This window comes from Bufo bufo, chromosome 8 (genome assembly GCF_905171765.1).
Source record: "Bufo bufo chromosome 8, aBufBuf1.1, whole genome shotgun sequence".
In the NCBI taxonomy this organism is placed as follows: Eukaryota; Metazoa; Chordata; class Amphibia; order Anura; family Bufonidae; genus Bufo; species Bufo bufo.
This window is the reverse complement of record NC_053396.1, coordinates 178,833,370-178,851,624: the sequence shown is the minus strand read 5'-3', so window position 1 is coordinate 178,851,624 and position 18,255 is coordinate 178,833,370. Positions and strand designations below refer to the sequence as shown.

The 18,255-nt window shown below is 46.4% G+C and overlaps 1 long non-coding RNA gene across 1 annotated transcript; it reads left to right on the top strand.

Annotated features, from left to right (window-relative positions):
• Positions 1 to 331: 331 nt before the first annotated feature.
• LOC120977911 lies at positions 332 to 14,197 on the top strand. The gene is made up of 3 exons (XR_005774003.1): positions 332 to 559; positions 6,641 to 6,645; positions 14,188 to 14,197. It is a non-coding gene; the product is annotated as an uncharacterized LOC120977911 (long non-coding RNA).
• The last annotated feature ends 4,058 nt before the right edge of the window (positions 14,198 to 18,255 follow it).

Sequence of the window (18,255 nt, the reverse complement as noted above, 5' to 3'; positions counted from 1 at the left end):
AAACCCTAATCTCTTATGTGAATTTTCACTTATAATCAGTGGCGACTCTAGGAACAATATATGGGGGGGGGGGCGGGGCACATAAGAAACCACAGTCAAAAATGGTGGGGGCACTAATAATTCTCACCACTTAATCATACTACTGAAAAAAACTATATAAGTATATATAAATAAGATTACAAAATACGAGAGTATTGCGGTATGCAGGGATACCTTTCTTTTGCACTAACCTAATACTTAAAAGACAAGCTTTCAAGAGTTTTCCTTTCTTCCTCGGTATTGCTTCAGACCTGAGAAAGAGAGAAACACTCTCGAAAACTTTTTTTATACAGGTAAAACTCGAAAAATTTGAATATCGTGCAAAGTTAATTTATTTTAGTAATGCAACTTAAAAGGTGAAACTAATATATGAGATAGACTCGTTACATGAAAAGCGAGATATTTTAAGCTTTTATTTGTTATAGTTTGGATGATTATGGCTTACAGCTTATGAAAACCCCAAAGTCAAAATTTTGAGGTACCCTTTGCTCAGGGGGTATGGATTAATTAGCTGACTAACGTAATTACCCTCTGTCCCTAGTTTAAACACTCCTCTAACCTTCTAGCCATATTCTCCCCCAACACAGCTGCCCCTTCCCCATTGAGGTGCAGCCCATCCCTACGATAGAGCCTGTAGCTGACAGAGAAGTCGGCCCAGTTCTCCAGGAACCCAAACCCTTCCTTCCTACACCAGTTCTTGAGCCACTTGTTAACCTCCCTAATCTAACGCTGCCTTTCTTGTGTGGCTCGTGGTACAGACAGTATTTCGGAAAACACTACCTTTGAGGTCCTTGCCCTAAGATTGTGACCTAAATCCCAAAAATCTTTTTTAAGGACATTCCACCTACCTCTAACTTTGTCATTGGTTCCGATATGGACCATGACTGCTGGATCTTCTCCAGCCCCTCCCAGCAATCTGTCAACCCGATCCGTGATGTGTCGAACTCGTTCGCCAGGAGGACAGCACACCATTCAATGATCCCAGTCTTTGTGACAGATCGCCTCTAATAATTGAGTTTCCCACTACCAGCACCTGTCTGGCCTGCCCTGCTCTCCTGGTCCCCTGCTTACTGGAGCCGACATTCCCCTGACTGGCAGAGGAAGTGTCTGGCTGCAGCAGTGCTCTCCCTGAACTGACATTCCCCTCATCTGCCAAAATTGCAAACTTGTTGGGGTGTGTCAGATCAGGGCTAGCCTCCCTGGCACTCTTCCCTCTACCCTGCTTCCTGACTGTTATCCAGCTAGCTACCTCACTTTCCTGAGCCTCCTCACTACCACCCTCCCCCACATCTACCCCATAGAGTGCTTGCTCAGTGAGCAGAAAACTCTTTTCCAAATTGTCAACGCTTCTCAGTGTTGAAACTCGCCCGGTTAGATACTCGATGTGCGATTCCAAACGGGCAATTTGCTCACATTTTGAACAAAGATATGCACCCTCAAACGGCTGTTCCAGGACTGCATACATCAGACAAGATGTGCACTGGACTGCGCTGTCAATAATGGAACACATACAGTGCAGTGATTAGAATCTAACTTACTGTAGTCTCCTCCTAAAGTCCCTGAATCTGAAGTCACGTAATCTGAAGTCACACACTTAATACAAACAAACACTTGAAATCAAACACGCGAACGCTCACAAACTTGCGTTGTTTGACCTCTTGTATAAGTGCAGCTCTCAAACCAGACTGCTTTTTTCCCCTCTGGATTTAAAGTACTGAGCTGCCCCCTAGACTGGCTATTTAACTTCTCCTAATTAGATAGCCACACCCTAATTACTCACCTGTGCAACACCCAGTGGTGTGCCTGGGATAGGGGGGGGGGGGGGGGGGCCGCCCGGGTGCCGGCTCTCAGGGGGGTGCCAGAAGCAATGAGGGGTTCCATCAATACAGATGGAAGCGCTCATTGCTGTAGCGCTTACGCCCACATACTGACGCCCACATACAAGTCTCTCAATAAACCCGTACTTGTCAAACCCGGTTGTGATTTGCGCCTCACGTCCACCAGCTCGCCAGACCACAAAAGTTGTGACGGGCACTGTCAGTATTTCTAGTAATTAACGAAGTGAAATCCTGGCGCATTGCGCGCACCTTATGTTGGGACGCAGCAGTACAATGAAGTGTGCACGCCTTCCTCTCCTCTGCAAGCGCAGGTGAGTATTTAGCTTTTTTTTTATAGTTTTTTTTTTACTTTATGTGCCAACTTTGGGGTAAGACATGGGGGACATGGGGGGGGGCACACAGGAAGACATTTGGGGGGAAAATATTATGGTGGGATACTGTGTGGGGGCAAATAATTATGGGAGGGATTACTATTTAGGGGCAAATAATTATGGGAGGGATTACTATGTGGGGGCAAATATTTATGGGACGGATTACTATGTGGGGGGCAAATTACTATATGGGGCAATGTGGTGGAAACTACTGTGTGGGGCAAATTACTATATGGGGCAGTGTGGGGGAAATTACTGTGTGGGGGCAGTGTTGGGGAAATTACTGTATGGGGGAAATTACTATATGGGGGAATTACTGTGTGGGGGCAAATTACTAGGGAGGATTACTATACAGGGAGTGCAGAATTATTAGGCAAGTTGTATTTTTGAGGATTAATTTTATTATTGAACAACAACCATGTTCTCAATGAACCCAAAAAACTCATTAATATCAAAGCTGAATATTTTTGGAAGTAGTTTTTAGTTTGTTTTTAGTTTTAGCTATTTTAGGGGGATATCTGTGTGTGCAGGTAACTATTACTGTGCATAATTATTAGGCAACTTAACAAAAAACAAATATCTACCCATTTCAATTACTTATTTTTACCAGTGAAACCAATATAACATCTCAACATTCACAAATATACATTTCTGACATTCAAAAACAAAACAAAAATCAGTGACCAATATAGCCACCTTTCTTTGCAAGGACACTCAAAAGCCTGCCATCCATGGATTCTGTCAGTGTTTTGATCTGTTCACCATCAACATTGCGTGCAGCAGCAACCACAGCCTCCCAGACACTGTTCAGAGAGGTGTACTGTTTTCCCTCCTTGTAAATCTCACATTTGATGATGGACCACAGGTTCTCAATGGGGTTCAGATCAGGTGAACAAGGAGGCCATGTCATTAGATTTTCTTCTTTTATACCCTTTCTTGCCAGCCACGCTGTGGAGTACTTGGACGCGTGTGATGGAGCATTGTCCTGCATGAAAATCATGTTTTTCTTGAAGGATGCAGACTTCTTCCTGTACCACTGCTTGAAGAAGGTGTCTTCCAGAAACTGGCAGTAGGACTGGGAGTTGAGCTTGACTCCATCCTCAACCAGAAAAGGCCCCACAAGCTCATCTTTGATGATACCAGCCCAAACCAGTACTCCACCTCCACCTTGCTGGCGTCTGAGTCGGACTGGAGCTCTCTGCCCTTTACCAATCCAGCCACGAGCCCATCCATCTGGCCCATCAAGACTCACTCTCATTTCATCAGTCCATAAAACCTTAGAAAAATCAGTCTTGAGATATTTCTTGGCCCAGTCTTGACGCTTCAGCTTGTGTGTCTTGTTCAGTGGTGGTCGTCTTTCAGCCTTTCTTACCTTGGCCATGCCTCTGAGTATTGCACACCTTGTGCTTTTGGGCACTCCAGTGATGTTGCAGCTCTGAAATATGGCCAAACTGGTGGCAAGTGGCATCTTGGCAGCTGCACGCTTGACTTTTCTCAGTTCATGGGCAGTTATTTTGCGCCTTGGTTTTTCCACACGCTTCTTGCGACCCTGTTGACTATTTTGAATGAAACGCTTGATTGTTCGATGATCACGCTTCAGAAGCTTTGCAATTTTAAGAGTGCTGCATCCCTCTGCAAGATATCTCACTATTTTTGACTTTTCTGAGCCTGTCAAGTCCTTCTTTTGACCCATTTTGCCAAAGGAAAGGAAGTTGCCTAATAATTATGCACACCTGATATAGGGTGTTGATGTCATTAGACCACACCCCTTCTCATTACAGAGATGCACATCACCAAATATGCTTAATTGGTAGTAGGCTTTCGAGCCTATACAGCTTGGAGTAAGACAACATGCATAAAGAGGATGATGTGGTCAAAATACTAATTTGCCTAATAATTCTGCACACAGTGTATGGGGCAGTGTGGGGGCGTTGTTATTGGGGAGGCACTGTAGGGGCAATTCTATTATTTCTGGGGACACTATACAGGGATTATTACCTGGAGCACAATATAGGGTGTTATTATCACTGGGGGCACTCTAGGGGACATTATAGCTGCTGTAGACACTATAGGGACATTTGGGGTCATTTATCAAACTGGTGTAAAGTAGAACTGGCTTAGTTGCCCATAGCAGCCAATCAGATTACACCTTTCATTTTTGACAGCTTTTTTGGAAATCCAGTTCTACATTACAACAGTTAGATAATTGACCCCAATTATGTCTACTGGGGTCACTATTTTTTCAGCAGTATAGTACCTGGGGCATTGGGGAGCACAACGGGCACAGTATTGGGGGGGGGGGGGGGCAGCAGGATGACACTGTGGGACACCAGGATGGGGAGGTTGATGGAAAAACTGAGAAATCTAACGCTTCTGTTTTACCAACTCTGTAGAAACGAGATGTGGCTGAAATTATTTGTCATTGCTGTCAAACAGAGTAGAAGAGGAAAGAGAAGGTCTACACGATAGGAGATGTCCCTGGATGTAAGAGGCATGTGGTTATGTATTGGGGGTAGGGTGCCAGAAAAAGGCAAACACCCTAGGCACACCACTGGCAACACCCTTGAGAAGGAAGAGAAAAAAAATGTAATCACAGTATCAGGGGCTTAACTATAGGTGAAGCAGGGGAAGCGGCTGCTTTGGGGCCCTGACCCAGAAGGGGGCCCATCCAGGAAGAGGAGGACTAAAAGATTTTGTCAGGGCCCCCTCAACAGTATTACACAATTAAATTATATGCAGTGACAGTATAGACAGTGTAGAAAACGGATGGAACAGCTGCCGGGCCTGGTCTGAGAGAGCGATCTTTACTAGCTACATGAATGGCGACGGCATCAAAGGAAGTGGTTGCGAAAAAATTACTGGGGGAGTGGACCCTATTAAAAAATTTGCTGTGGGGCCCAGTCATTTCTAGCTATGCCACTGCACAGTATACTCTAAGCTGCTATGAAATAAACCTGGTAGCAAAAGCAAGTCACAGTGTATAAACTAGACTACACTGCTCTGACTTTGTATACAGTACAATAAAGTCAGGCACAGCCACTCAGCGATGCACACAATTAATTTAGCTCTCACAGATACTCGCTCACGTAATCTAAACTCACACACTTAATACAAACACACACATGAAATCAAACGCGCGAACTCTCACAAACTCGCGTTGTTTGACTGCTTCTATAAGTGCAGCTCTCAAACCAGACTGCTTTTTTCCCCCTCTGGATTCAAATAGGACTTATAGTACACACAATGCAATTCTTCCCAGATAATGATGTTTGGATTTAGACAAGGATGGGAGTTACGGCCCTCATCCCTCTTTATCTGCATCAAGTCTCTTCCTGCAGAATCTATGGCAGACAATAAAACTCTTGCTGTAATGTCCACTCAGGGGTACAGGTTTTTAGAGATATGTAGTGTACGGGGACTGTAATGCCCGTCACTACAGAAGGGTCACTTGTGTGCTGTCGTCCCCCTTATTTATGGGGAAGTTGGTATAAGTCATCTTTATAAAATGTAATGTAATGTAATGCTATGTATTTCCATGTTACTGTGAAACTTGCATGTACAGGCCTGCTAGGGGTGTCATTCCAGCTCTTAGTCACTAGAGGGAGCTAGGGAGCCCTAGTTTATATAAGGCCCAGTCAGGGAAGCGAAGGTCAGTCTAAAGTGGGAGTCTAAGGAGTCTCTAGTCTAAAGTCAGTCTACCGCAGTTGGAGTTTAGACTATGTCAGAGTCAAGTCCAGGCCGGAAGCCTGCAGACCAGGAGAGGGTATTGCAGTCCCTGTAACCGGGTTCCAGATTCACAGAGAAGGTTCCCCTCCTGAGTTCACATATGCAGAAGCAGGAACACCTCAGTTAAAGAGCCTGAGGAAGCTGAGAGAGAGACAGAGGCAAATCCGGGAAAGCAAGAGGTACTCAAGACAACAGAGGAGGTACTTTATAAAGATAAAACCAAGGATATACGCCAGAGCTAGGGTATTGGGCCTTGGAGAAGATTTTCTATGTTCCAGGATCAGTCAGGAATAGAGTGCAAGCCGCCTGTACTGCAAGTCCTGTGTTTAACACTCTGAAGTCACCTTGCTATACATATATTGCCTGCATCAACTGTATTGAAAATCAACTGTCTGCAAAGAACTGCGTTTCCGTTAATGTCCTATATGATGACTACTAAAGTTTGAGTTCTGCTTTAACATCACGTGGTTCCTCAGTTATTCCTGCTATCAGCAAACGGCGTGCCACCATTTAATTGGCACTGGCGTCACGAACATTTCCTATCATCCCCTGCCCTTGCAGAGAGTCAGCCGTCTCAGGTTAGTGTCTATTGCACTACAACACCCAGGAACATTTCTAAACACAACTTGAGTACGCTGCAGATACAACTGGCCAGGTCGTGTGCAGGTGTGGTATCTTAACAGTGTCCCTTACTTAACAGCTTTGGTAGCAGAATCCAGAGAAAAAAAAGCTGTCTGGTTTAAGAGCTCCATTTATACAAGCAGACAAATAACGCAAGTTTGTGAGCGTTCACGTGTTTGATTTCAAGTGTGTTTGTATTAAGTGTGTGACTTTAGATTACGTGACTTCAGATTCAGGGACTTTAGGAGGGGACTACAGTAAGTTATATACTTATCACTGCAATATATTTTCATTTTTTCTTTCTTGCGTATTCCCCATTAAGTACAGTATGTGTTCCATTATTGACAGTCCAGTGCACATCGTGTCTAATGTATGCAGTCCTGGAACAGCCGTTTGAGGGTGCATATATTTGTTCAAAACGTGAGCAAATTGACAGTTTGGAAACGCATATCGAGTATCTAACCGGGCGAGTTTCAACACTGAGAAGCGTTGACAATTTGGAAAAGAGTTTTCTGCTCACTGAGCAAGCACTCTATGGGGTAGATGGGGGGAGGGTAGTAGCGAGGAGGCTGAGGAAAGTGGAGTAGCTAGCTGGGTAATACTGTAGTTAGAAAGCGGGGTAGAGGGAAGAGTGCCAGGGAGGCTAGCCCTGATCTGACACACCCCAACAAGTTTGCACGTTTGGCAGATGAGGGGGATGTCAGTTCAGGGAGAGCACTGCTGCAGCCGGACACTTCATCTGCCAGTCAGGGGAATGTCGGCTCCAGTAAGCAAGGGACCAGGAGAGAAGGGCAGGCCAGACAGGTGCTGGTAGTGGGAGACTCCATTATTAGGGGTACAGAAAGTGCAATCCTGCGAGAGTGCGCGAAGATGTAGAATATAGTGCTATATATTCGTAATTGCGAATATTCTAGATTTTTTTTTCATCAGTAACCTCCCTTCTTGCTTGTGGGCCAATGAAAAGGCTGCAATATCTTTGTCAGAGCTTAGCAACATCCCTAGCAACCAATAAAAAAGTTGCCTACCCATTTACTATATAAAAACTCCCCAGCAGCCATTTTCAGCAGTATTTTTTGGCAGTTCTAAGAGAGAGAGAGCAGTGACATTGCTGTGCTCTGTGCTTTCATCTGGATCCTATTCCTTATCCAATTACATTAGATAGTTAGTTAGCTCATATATATAATACAGATAGTTAGTGGGAGATAGTCAGTGTAGGTTAGATAGTGATATAGTGTAGCTGATTTTCAGTGCAGGGTGTTAGGTAGTGTGATAGGAATTACTGTTTCTCTGCTGTCCATACATACATGCTACAGACAAAGTGCTGTGATGTCACAACGATACTTAGTGCACCAATAAGTAATTTTTACTCAGACCTGATAAAATGTGAAGTTGCACAATTGGGCAAAAAATATGAGCATCATTAGTACCGATTTGCGCAATCGCAAAAATAATGACTGGAGATCACGAATTTTAGTTATATTATGCGAAATATCACGAAAACTAGTATTGCCTATGCCGCTTATCATTAGTGAGGAACTGAGTACTCAGAGTTGCTTCTTCACACTTCTTCAACTAGCTAACTCCAGGCTAGAACTCTCCAGACTCAGAAAGGGGCGTATTCAGGATGCACGCTCAAGCTTCCTGTAGGATCTGTGCAAGAGTTGATTAACCCAATCATTTCCATGCATATGCCTACTGGGCATACAGAGCATAAAATTACATTAAATAACATGACAAACATTAAACAGTGAAAAATTTGCAAGTACCCCTAGCTCTAGGGTACTGTAAAAGCATCATGGAGCATGAGGTTAATAGAGTTCCTGCCCACTGTAATATTCCATTAAGTAAGTGATTGTATGGTGGGTATTAAAAAACACTGTTATACTGGTACCCTCGGAACCGAAGCCGAATTCGGTTTTCAAGTTTTCTACTTTAAAAATAAATTACCAAAGTTATTCAACAAAGTCATGTGCCACTTCGCAAATAACTAACTTCGGGCTCATCGGAGCCCATACATTCTAATACTGTACGGAGACGAATCTCTGCACATTATTAATCTGAAGTTATGAACGAAGCAACTTCTCATGTAACATCACTCATCACTAGAGATGGCATTGCGGTTCGCCTGGCGGTCGTTTCTCTGCGAACTTTGTGCGTTCGCGATCCGCCGAACATGCAAACATATGGCGTTGTCCGCCGGCGCCATATTGTTTTGCATTGCTCTGAAATTTGATCCATGACACATCCATCAGGTGGGACAGGACAGCCAATTGAGACATTTCAACACATGGACACACCCCCACCCTATAAAAGAGCCAGATCTGGCAGCCATTTTACATTCTGTTTTTTTGCCAAGGTAGGGAGAGGTTGCTTTGTGGAGCAGGGACAGGCTGTTAGGAACACCAAACGCTAGCTAATAGGGCCACAAAAGTCCTTTTAAGGACTGGTATAGGTGTGCTATCAATAGGTGTGATATACTGAGGGGTGTGATATACTTATAATATACTTTCTAACATAGAAAGTATATTATAGTGCATTTGTATTGTGCAGCAGTTGTGTGCGGTTCTGCTGTGATACCGCAGCTATATAGAGGGACAAGCGCTATTGGAACAACTATTTGCAACGGGTGTGATATACCTGTTGCCCCCCAAACTGATTGAAGGGTGTGATATTCCTTCTTCCACAAAATACTGATTGAGGGCTGCGATATACCTGTTGCACCAAATAAACAGGGTGGTGTGATATAACGTTTGTGGCAAAAAAAAAAAATTGAGGGGTTCGATATACCTGCTTCCACCAAATATTAATTTAGGGGTACGATATACCTGCATCCACAAAATACTGATTAAGGGCTGCAATATACCTGCTTCCGCAGAATACTGATTGAGGACTGTGGTATACCTGCTTCCACAAAATACTGATTAAAGGGCTTCTGTCACCCCCCTAAAGTCATATATATTTTTTTGGGCTCCTTAAAATCCTTATGCTGCAATTTATCAATATATAGGGCTCTTACTCATTTTCGTTCAGTAGTTTCTTCAAAAAAAGAGGAAGAGGAGGGGAGTTCAGAGGGAGCGACGGAGCAGCAGAGAGGGAGGAGAAGGAGTAGAAGCAGGCAGAGCTCGCAGGGCACAGGAGGCAAAAAGCAGACTGCAAATGTATCTGGAGCGAACCATCCACCATGCACTGTCACTTCTGGCGCTCCCAGGATGCCGGCAGTGTGGGCTTTTTTTAGGGTGTCAGCTGCTGACAATAGTGTTGCCATCTGCAGCCTGTGCTGTCAATGCATAAGTCAAGGTGAGCCCAACACTTACCTAGGGACGACCGCCTTAAGATGGCACGCCGCAATGAAAGGTCCCCGGAAGGAAATATTTCTCCCAGAAGGGCATAACAGAGCTATATGGCCACGTTCAGTGGCAAATTAATATATCTCTGGCGCACTGCGTCGGTGCCAGGATACATCTGACCACAGACATGTGGTCTAGCAAATGTAGTGTCCCACTAGGTAGGCGTGGGCACTACACAAGGGTCAATTGGGTGACGTGTTACTCCTGCTCACAAGGGACAGTAATATTACATTTAACTGTGTACTTTAATGTATTTTTCTATGTATTTTTTACATGCAATGTTTCCCCTGTGTCATGCATAGCAGGCCTAATAGGGTGTAGTTAGGCATCCTAGACACTAGAGGGAGATAGGGAGCCCCTAGTATAAATGTTCAGGCCCAGACAGGGAGGAGTTAGATCATAGTCAGGAGTCTATGGAGACAGAAGTGAGAAGGCACCAGCCCGAGATATGCTGAGAGCCTCCTCCTGACATGCAGCTAGATAGTCCTGGTTTCTAGTTGCACTAGGAGGCTAGGAAGAGTACAGCCCGCCTGGAGACCAGTCATCCAGCCAACACAGATGAGATACCCCAGTAGTAGGACAGCACCTCCTGGGAGAAACCTGCAGCCACCTTTTCAAATCCAGCAGTGAAGACAGCTAGGAAAAGAAGGTATTGTAACCTTAAGCAAGTGGCCAATACTGGAGGAAGGATTTTTTATACCAAGGATTTAAGCCAGCACTTAGGCATCCGGGCTTTGGGATCCAGCCAGCTAGAATAGCTGTGGGGATAGAGCAGCATTGCACTGCAAAGCATTAACTGTTTGCCCTCCAAGTATCTTGCAAGATTGAAACCTGCTGTGAAGTAAACCTGCTGTGCATTTAGTATTGTAAAGGACTGCATTATCATCTACTGCAACTGTATGTATAAAGTTGGACTGTTTCCTGAAGTAAAGCAACGTTTGGTTTACCAACTGCGTACTCTATTAATCCTCCTACAAATCGGTGTGCCACCGTTACAGGCACTGGCGTCACGATCCTTAAAGGGACCTTACCTAAGGCACTCAAAAGACCTACAACATCCAGGGGCACCTCACCCAACATCAGGCCAGGTCTCTATCTACAGAGTGTGCCCAGAGGAACTAGTGTCTGCCTCTCCTTTTTACTGTTGCATGCCTGCCCAGGGTTCTCCTCAGAAAAGTGAGTAACCCTCGATTGCCCATACCGTGACCTCACTGTCGCTGTACCCTGCAGGTCTGGCGTGCTGCATAAATTGGCGTCACGAACAGGATACAATCATTCTGCGCCATTGCGGATACAAAAACTGTGTGGCCGTTATTTGCCTAAAAGTGACTAAGCCCTATTGCTTTATTGGAAAATTGCTGGGCCAAAGAGAACTGTAATAATTTGCGGTGTGAAGATTATATTGTATGGGACTGTTGCTGCTTGTTTTAAGCCACCGCTTGCTGTCAGTGAATCGACAGCGATTTTGCTCAAAGATAGCCGCTTAGCTTGCTTGGATTTACTGCTGCGTCATCTTCATACTTTGTTTGGCGGGAAAAGTTGGCGCCTTCTGCTGAAATGTGCGGGAAAGGCTATATGTCCGCGCCACCGCCCTGTCTGGACATTTGCATGTCTGCAATGATGGACTCCGCCTCCCCCATATTGGAGTACCTGGGGGGCGGCCTCCCAGAGCAATGGGAGGATCTGTCTTCAATTATTTATTGCCGCCCTGTCGCTCTCCAGAGAAGGATCGAGCATGTTGAAGAGTGAGGACTGCTCTGATAGTATGTCGGCACCCACTGGATTACAAATGGATTGTACTGGTGTAGAGCAAGAGGACGCTCCACCGGCCTACTCTCCGGGACCGGAGAGACCCACCTGCCCGCCACCGAGGACGCAACCGGAGACCTATTATGGCTCCTGGAGAGACTTTTTCCAGCCCTCGTTTAAATGCTCGGCGCTGATGGCAGAGATACAGGAGGCCGCCATAAAGAAAACTACCAAGACGAAAATCTACTATGAGGAACTGGCAAAGACCGTTCATGAGCGCCACACTGACACCCAACCCCGCCTGGAAAGGAGAATGGGGTTGGTATGTGGCATTTGACAAGGACCGTGGCTACGGGTTTTATCCAAGATTATACCACCGGCAGAGACTTGTACGTGAATCGGGAGGTCCATCAAGCGGAGCTACCTCTCAGAGTACATGCATAACCTCCGTGAGGGAGAGGAAGTGGAGTTCACCCCTGCCGAGGGCCTGCGAGGCCCAATGCCACTGCTGTGACCCGTCCAGAAAAGAACCGGAGGACTGGAAGCTGATGAGGACTACACTGGCTGCGAGCGTGAACCAGCGCGGCTCTCCAGAACCGGCCCATCATGCCTTTCAAGAGCGGGGCTCTTTCATTGGCCCGAACGTCTTTTGGCAACCAACAGTAGTGAGAAGTAGGTGAGAGCCCATATCCGTCCCCTGAGCTGGCCTCGCCGGGAGAAAACTATAAAAGAACTAGAAAACCTGGAGCGATTCCATGCGACCCTGGACAACATTCGTAAAGGGAAAAAGACCCGATGCGCCACCTGAACCTGCAGCGGCTGCGCAGGATTGCGACTCCCCTACTTGTACCAGTGGAAGCTCAGGAAGACAGCGATCCTGAAACCGAGAGTCTGGATGACCAGATCGTCCGTTCTGGAGGAAAAGCTGCGTGAACTGCGCAGAATTGCTACTGCCAGAATCCGGACGCCACCTAGGAAAGAGAAAGTCGACTCCAATACTCGGACATCGCTGGGTCTGAGGGTAAGGGTACCTGTCCCTGCCGTTCGCCACTTTTAGTGTCTGCAGCTGCATTGAGGCCCCGAGGAGGCCCCTCTTATACTGTGCACCGTCATGCAGAGCCAGTTGTCCAGGAACCCACTGAACCGCTTGCAGCAGCGTACCTAGGCCAATGCAGCCCACGATTATTATGCCTGGACCGATGCGGTCCCCAACTGTGATTACCCCTAGGCCTATGGGGGCCCATACCAATTAGGGTTCTCTTCAATGCTGCAGCTGCCCCCAAATACTGTTTTGTGGGCCCATCCAGCTGTGGAATCTCAACACAGGCCCAGTTTGAGAATGGAGCCAGCGAGCACCACTGTGATGCTAAGTGGATTTTATACGCCCCCTGTGAATTGGCTGCTAGGCCATTGATTTGTTTCTTTTGCAAGGGACCTTATTGCTGAGGATTTAACCCTTCCAAAACAGGGAGTCCTTTGTTTTTGGTCCTCTGTTGCTGCTGCCAGTTACCCACGGCTCAGTGGTAGTGGTCGTCCGCGCTGAAATACAAATTGCATCAAGGCCATATTGTTTACAGGACCTCCTGCCTGCTTCAAGTATTCTGCAAGCCAAGTTGGTGCCTATTTTTGTTTGCAACTTTATAACCCTTTTTAACCCCCTTTCAGGTTGATTAAAGGGATCTTGCAGCACTTATTTTTATATGCCATTTTAAATAATGTGGACTTACTTTTATGTGCTGTCATTGTTATTATGCAACTTAAATTCCAAGATATGCGCCCAGGGATAGACTCTAATGCACAGAGCCTCTGAGATTTTGCTATTTTAAAGAAATGTGCCCAGAGATGGACTCCACTGCATGTGAGCCTCTGAGATCTTGTACTTGCTGGATTGGGATACTTTCAATGAATAATTAAGAAAGGAACCTGGGTACGGACTCATGTTTGTTCTTTGAGCCTCCAAGAACTTTTAATTGTTTTGCATTTTTCTACTGTTCTAATTATGGACAATTTGCACTTAAAATATTATTATGGACTATCCTGGTATTACTTATATACGCTGCACCAGGTCAGCGCCCCTGTTCCCTTACATAATCCTGAGGAGAAGAGAACGACGCCCCCTTTTCAACCGTACTTGCTCCTAAGCCAGCAGAACTGCCTGATATATATACTGTATATGTATTTGCAAATGTAGATGTATTTTCCTGCTTTGCATTATTGTTGTCTTTCAGGTGCAGTATCCAGCTGGGCAGGGCCCCTTCATGTTGCGCCGAGGACGGGCAACGTCATAGCGTGGGGGGTATGTAGTGTCCCACTAGGTAGGCTGTGGGCACTACACAAGGGTCAATTGGGTGACGTGTTACTCCTGCTCACAAGGGGGGGACAGTAATATTACATTTAACTGTGTACTTTAATGTATTTTTCTATGTATTTTTTACATGCAATGTTTCCCCTGTGTCATGCATAGCAGGCCTAATAGGGTGTAGTTAGGCATCCTAGACACTTAGAGGGAGATAGGGATCCCCTAGTATAAATGTCATCAGGCCCAGACAGGGAGGAGTTAGATCATAGTCAGGAGTCTGTGGAGACAGAAGTGAGAAGGCACCAGCCGAGATATGCTGAGAGCCTCCTCCTGACATGCAGCTAGATAGTCCTGGTTTCTAGTTGGACTAGGAGGCTAGGAAGAGTACAGCCTGCCTGGAGACAGTCATCCAGCCAACATGGATGAGATACCCCAGTAGTAGGGACAGCACCTCTGGGAGAAACCTGCAGCCCCCTTTCAAATCCAGCAGTGTGAAGACAGCTAGGAAAAGGAAGGTATTGTAACCTTAAGCAAGTGCCAATACTGGAGGAAGGATTTTTATACCAAGGATTTAAGCCAGCACTTAGGCATCCGGGCTTTGGGATCCAGCCAGCTAGAATAGCTGTGGGGAAGAGCAGCAGCATTGCACTGCAAAGCATTAACTGTTTGCCCTCCAAGTATCTTGCAAGATTGAAACCTGCTGTGAAGTAAACTGCTGTGCATTTAGTATTGTAAAGGACTGCATTATCATCTACTGCAACTGTATGTATAAAGTTAGACTGTTTCCTGAAGTAAAGCAACATTTGGTTTACCAAACTGCGTACTCTATTAATCCTCCTACAAATCGGTGTGCCACCGTTACAGGCACTGGCGTCACGATCCTTAAAGGGACCTTACCTAGGCACTCAAAAGACCTACAACATCCAGGGCACCTCACCCAACATCAGGCCAGGTCCCTATCTACAGAGTGTGCCCCAGAGGAACTAGTGTCTGCCTCTCCTTTCACTGTTGCATGCCTGCCCAGGGTTCTCCTCAGAAAAGTGAGTAACCCTCGATTGCCCATACCCGTGACCTCACTGTCGCTGTACCCTGCAGGTCTGGCGTGCTGCACAAACACAGGCAGGGCAGGGAAGGTACATAACTTTTAACTGCCCACTGGGTGAACCTTCTGACGGCCGTTCAAGCATGTAACCTGTGACTCCTGTGTGGATTTGGTGTTACTGCCAAGGATTCCATGCAGGCCTGCCTCTTCTTCTCTCCTCCTACTCATCCTCCTTCTCCCTCTCGCTGACTCCTCCTTTTCCACTGCTACTGGCCTCTTCCGCTGCAACCCCCCAAGCTCCCCAGAACCTATTCGATGTCCCAGGTGAGACGTATGCCACATGCTGTGCTGCGGCTGTTGTCCCTGAAAGGCAAAGAGCCACACCGGACCTGCACAGCTTTCAGCATTTGCCGTTACAAGCCGATTAGTGGCTATCCCCCACTCAATTTGACAGTTGGTACAGTGGGTGTGTGACAACAGTGCCAATGTGCTGAGCTCGCTTGAAACAGGGCAAAATGACACACGTACCAAGTATGGCACACATCCTGAACTTAGTCGCGCAGCGATTCGTTGCCAAATACCCCGGGGTCAATGACGTCTTGTGGCAGGGCCTGGAAATCTTTGGGCCATTTGACTTCAGCGGCGACAACACTTGCCCGTCAGATGTCTGATTTGTGACAGCCCGACGCAATGGAATTCCTCCTTGTATATACTTGATAGGCTGCTCCAGCAGAAACGTGCCATTAATAACTACCTGAACGAACTGTGCAGCAGGACAGGGTTCTGGGGAGCTTGGTTTCTTTTCACCGCGCCAGTAGCTGCTCATGTGCGATGCATGCAGACTTCTGCGGCCATTTGATGAGATCACCAAACTGGTCAGTCGCAGCCAGGGCGCCATCAGGGACATCGTACCTTACACCTTCTTTCTGGAGTGTGCATTGCGTTGTGTCATTGATCAAGCCGGTCGAGGAGCAGGAAGATGAGTCGCAATGTTGAATGAATTCCCAGGGGGAACTTCTCCTTCTGAGACAAGTCAGCAGGAGTCTGAAGAGAGGAGTCAGAGGAGGATTGTGGCTGGGGGAGGAGGAGGAGCAAGAAGAGCAGGCTTTGAAGGGGACTTTAAACTTTTCGGGGATCCCTGGTGTTGTCCGTGGCTGGGGGAGGAGACAGAGGACGACATTCTCCTGGGCAATAAGCAGGAGCCAGGGCACTCCACCGCTTCCAATTTAGTGCAAATGGATGGCCTTCATGGTCCAGTGTTTGAAGAGGGACCCCCATATAAGAAGCTTAAAGGGCAAGGACCAGTAGTGGGGTGCAACGTACTTAGACCCCCTAGTACAAACACAAAATGGCGTTACCAGCATCACAGAGGTCTGGCAGAATGCAGCATTTCCAGGCCTTGCTGCGAGAGATGCTGCATTCTGCTGTTGCGGGTGCTGGCAGAGGAATTTCCACCCACAGCGAAACAGGTGCGGGTACCAATCCTACCGCGCCTGTAAGAACACCCCCCCCCCCCCCCCCCCCCCCCCCCCCCCCCCCCCCCCCCCCCCCCCCCCCCCCCCCCCCCCCCCCCCCCCCCCCCCCCCCCGGGCGGTTTGAAGATGTGTTGATCACTACAGATATAAGATCATTCTTGCAGCCAACCCATCGACAGCCGCCCTCCGGATCCAGCCTCAGGGACCACCTAGACCGACAGGTGTCCGACTACATCGGGTTAACGGCCGATGTGGACGCTCTATGAAGCGAGGAACTCCTGGACTAATGGGTGTGCAGGCTTGACCTGTGGCCAGAGCCATGGAACTCTTGGCTTGCCCCTCGTCGAGTGTCCTGTCCGAAAGGACGTTCAGCGCAGTAGGGGGGGATCGTGACCGATAAGCGCACATCGCCTAGCTCATGATAGTGTGGACTACCTCACATTTCTAAAAATGAATGAGGCATGGATCTCGGAGGAATTCAACACCTGTGACGACCACGTGTAATTGAATTTCCTCATGCCAGCCCACACATATCCGCCACCACCCAGAACAATGAATGGTCCTTGTCTTATGTATATACAGCAGCATAAAAGGCCTTTTCTGTCAGGTTAATGCCTAATTTTTGGGGCTGTACTGGCCTACAGTAAAATTTGTATGCAGTGACCGGCTAAATGTACCTACAGCCACTTCATCAGAAGTTTCTTTTCTGTCAGGTGAATGCCTAATTTTTGGGGCCTGTACTCCGTGGCCTAAAATCAAATTTTCTAGGCTCCAGCAGGGCACATTTTTTAGAGTTTCCCTTTAAGATGCATTAAAATGGCCCCTGGTTAAAATACAAATTTTTTGTGGAATTTTTGCCATGATCCCCCTCTGGTATGTCACTGTCCATGTTGTGGGAACTATTTGTGCACTTCTAGTATTTGGTGGCTGCAAATATGACATGAAGGTTTTTTCAGGTTCGCCTGCCATTAAAGTCAATGGGGCCCGCGCGAATGCGCAGTTCACGAACATTTGATTGCGATTGCGTGTTCGCGAACCGTACTGGCCAATGTTCGTGCTTCACTACTCTTGAACTGTTTTTCTTGGAAGCTCTTTGCAATAATTGACCCTTTTGTCATTTAACTGTACACACAATTAAAAATTGCTTCATCTGTTCTGAAATGGGGTCATGCAAGTCCTAAATAATCCAGCCCTTTTGGTGTATGTTCACGCTGGTCAGTGTAGGTTAATGCACTAGTCTTTTATTTATTTTGCTAGAGCGTAATTTAACTGAAAATATTCCCATTTGCTCAGAGCAAAAAAAATATATAATTTTGTTTCTGACAATCTTAATTGTTATTTTCTATACATTGTGCTAGAATTTTCTGCTGTGCCCTCAAGAAGCCATTAATTTCAGCGTGGGTCATATCCATTTTTAATAAAAAAGCTATTAAAAAATCTCTAATTTTTCAGTGCATTTATTTTATTTCCTCTCCCTCTATCCCTTCATTTTCTTAGACTTTGAGAACAATACTGTAGTTTGGGAAAAGTGTTGAGGCTTTGCTAAATGGGTGTCTGGATTGAAGGTTGAATCTCCAAGAAAACAAATGACATTGATTCAGTTGAAAGGATTGTCCACTTTCCATGATATTGGTGACCTACCGTATCTTCAGGCTAGGTCATCAATTACACCTCGCAACAATGATTTTGCTACTGAGAGAAAAACATGTGATTTATACTAAAATGAGCGCCGCTGATTCCAATTATGA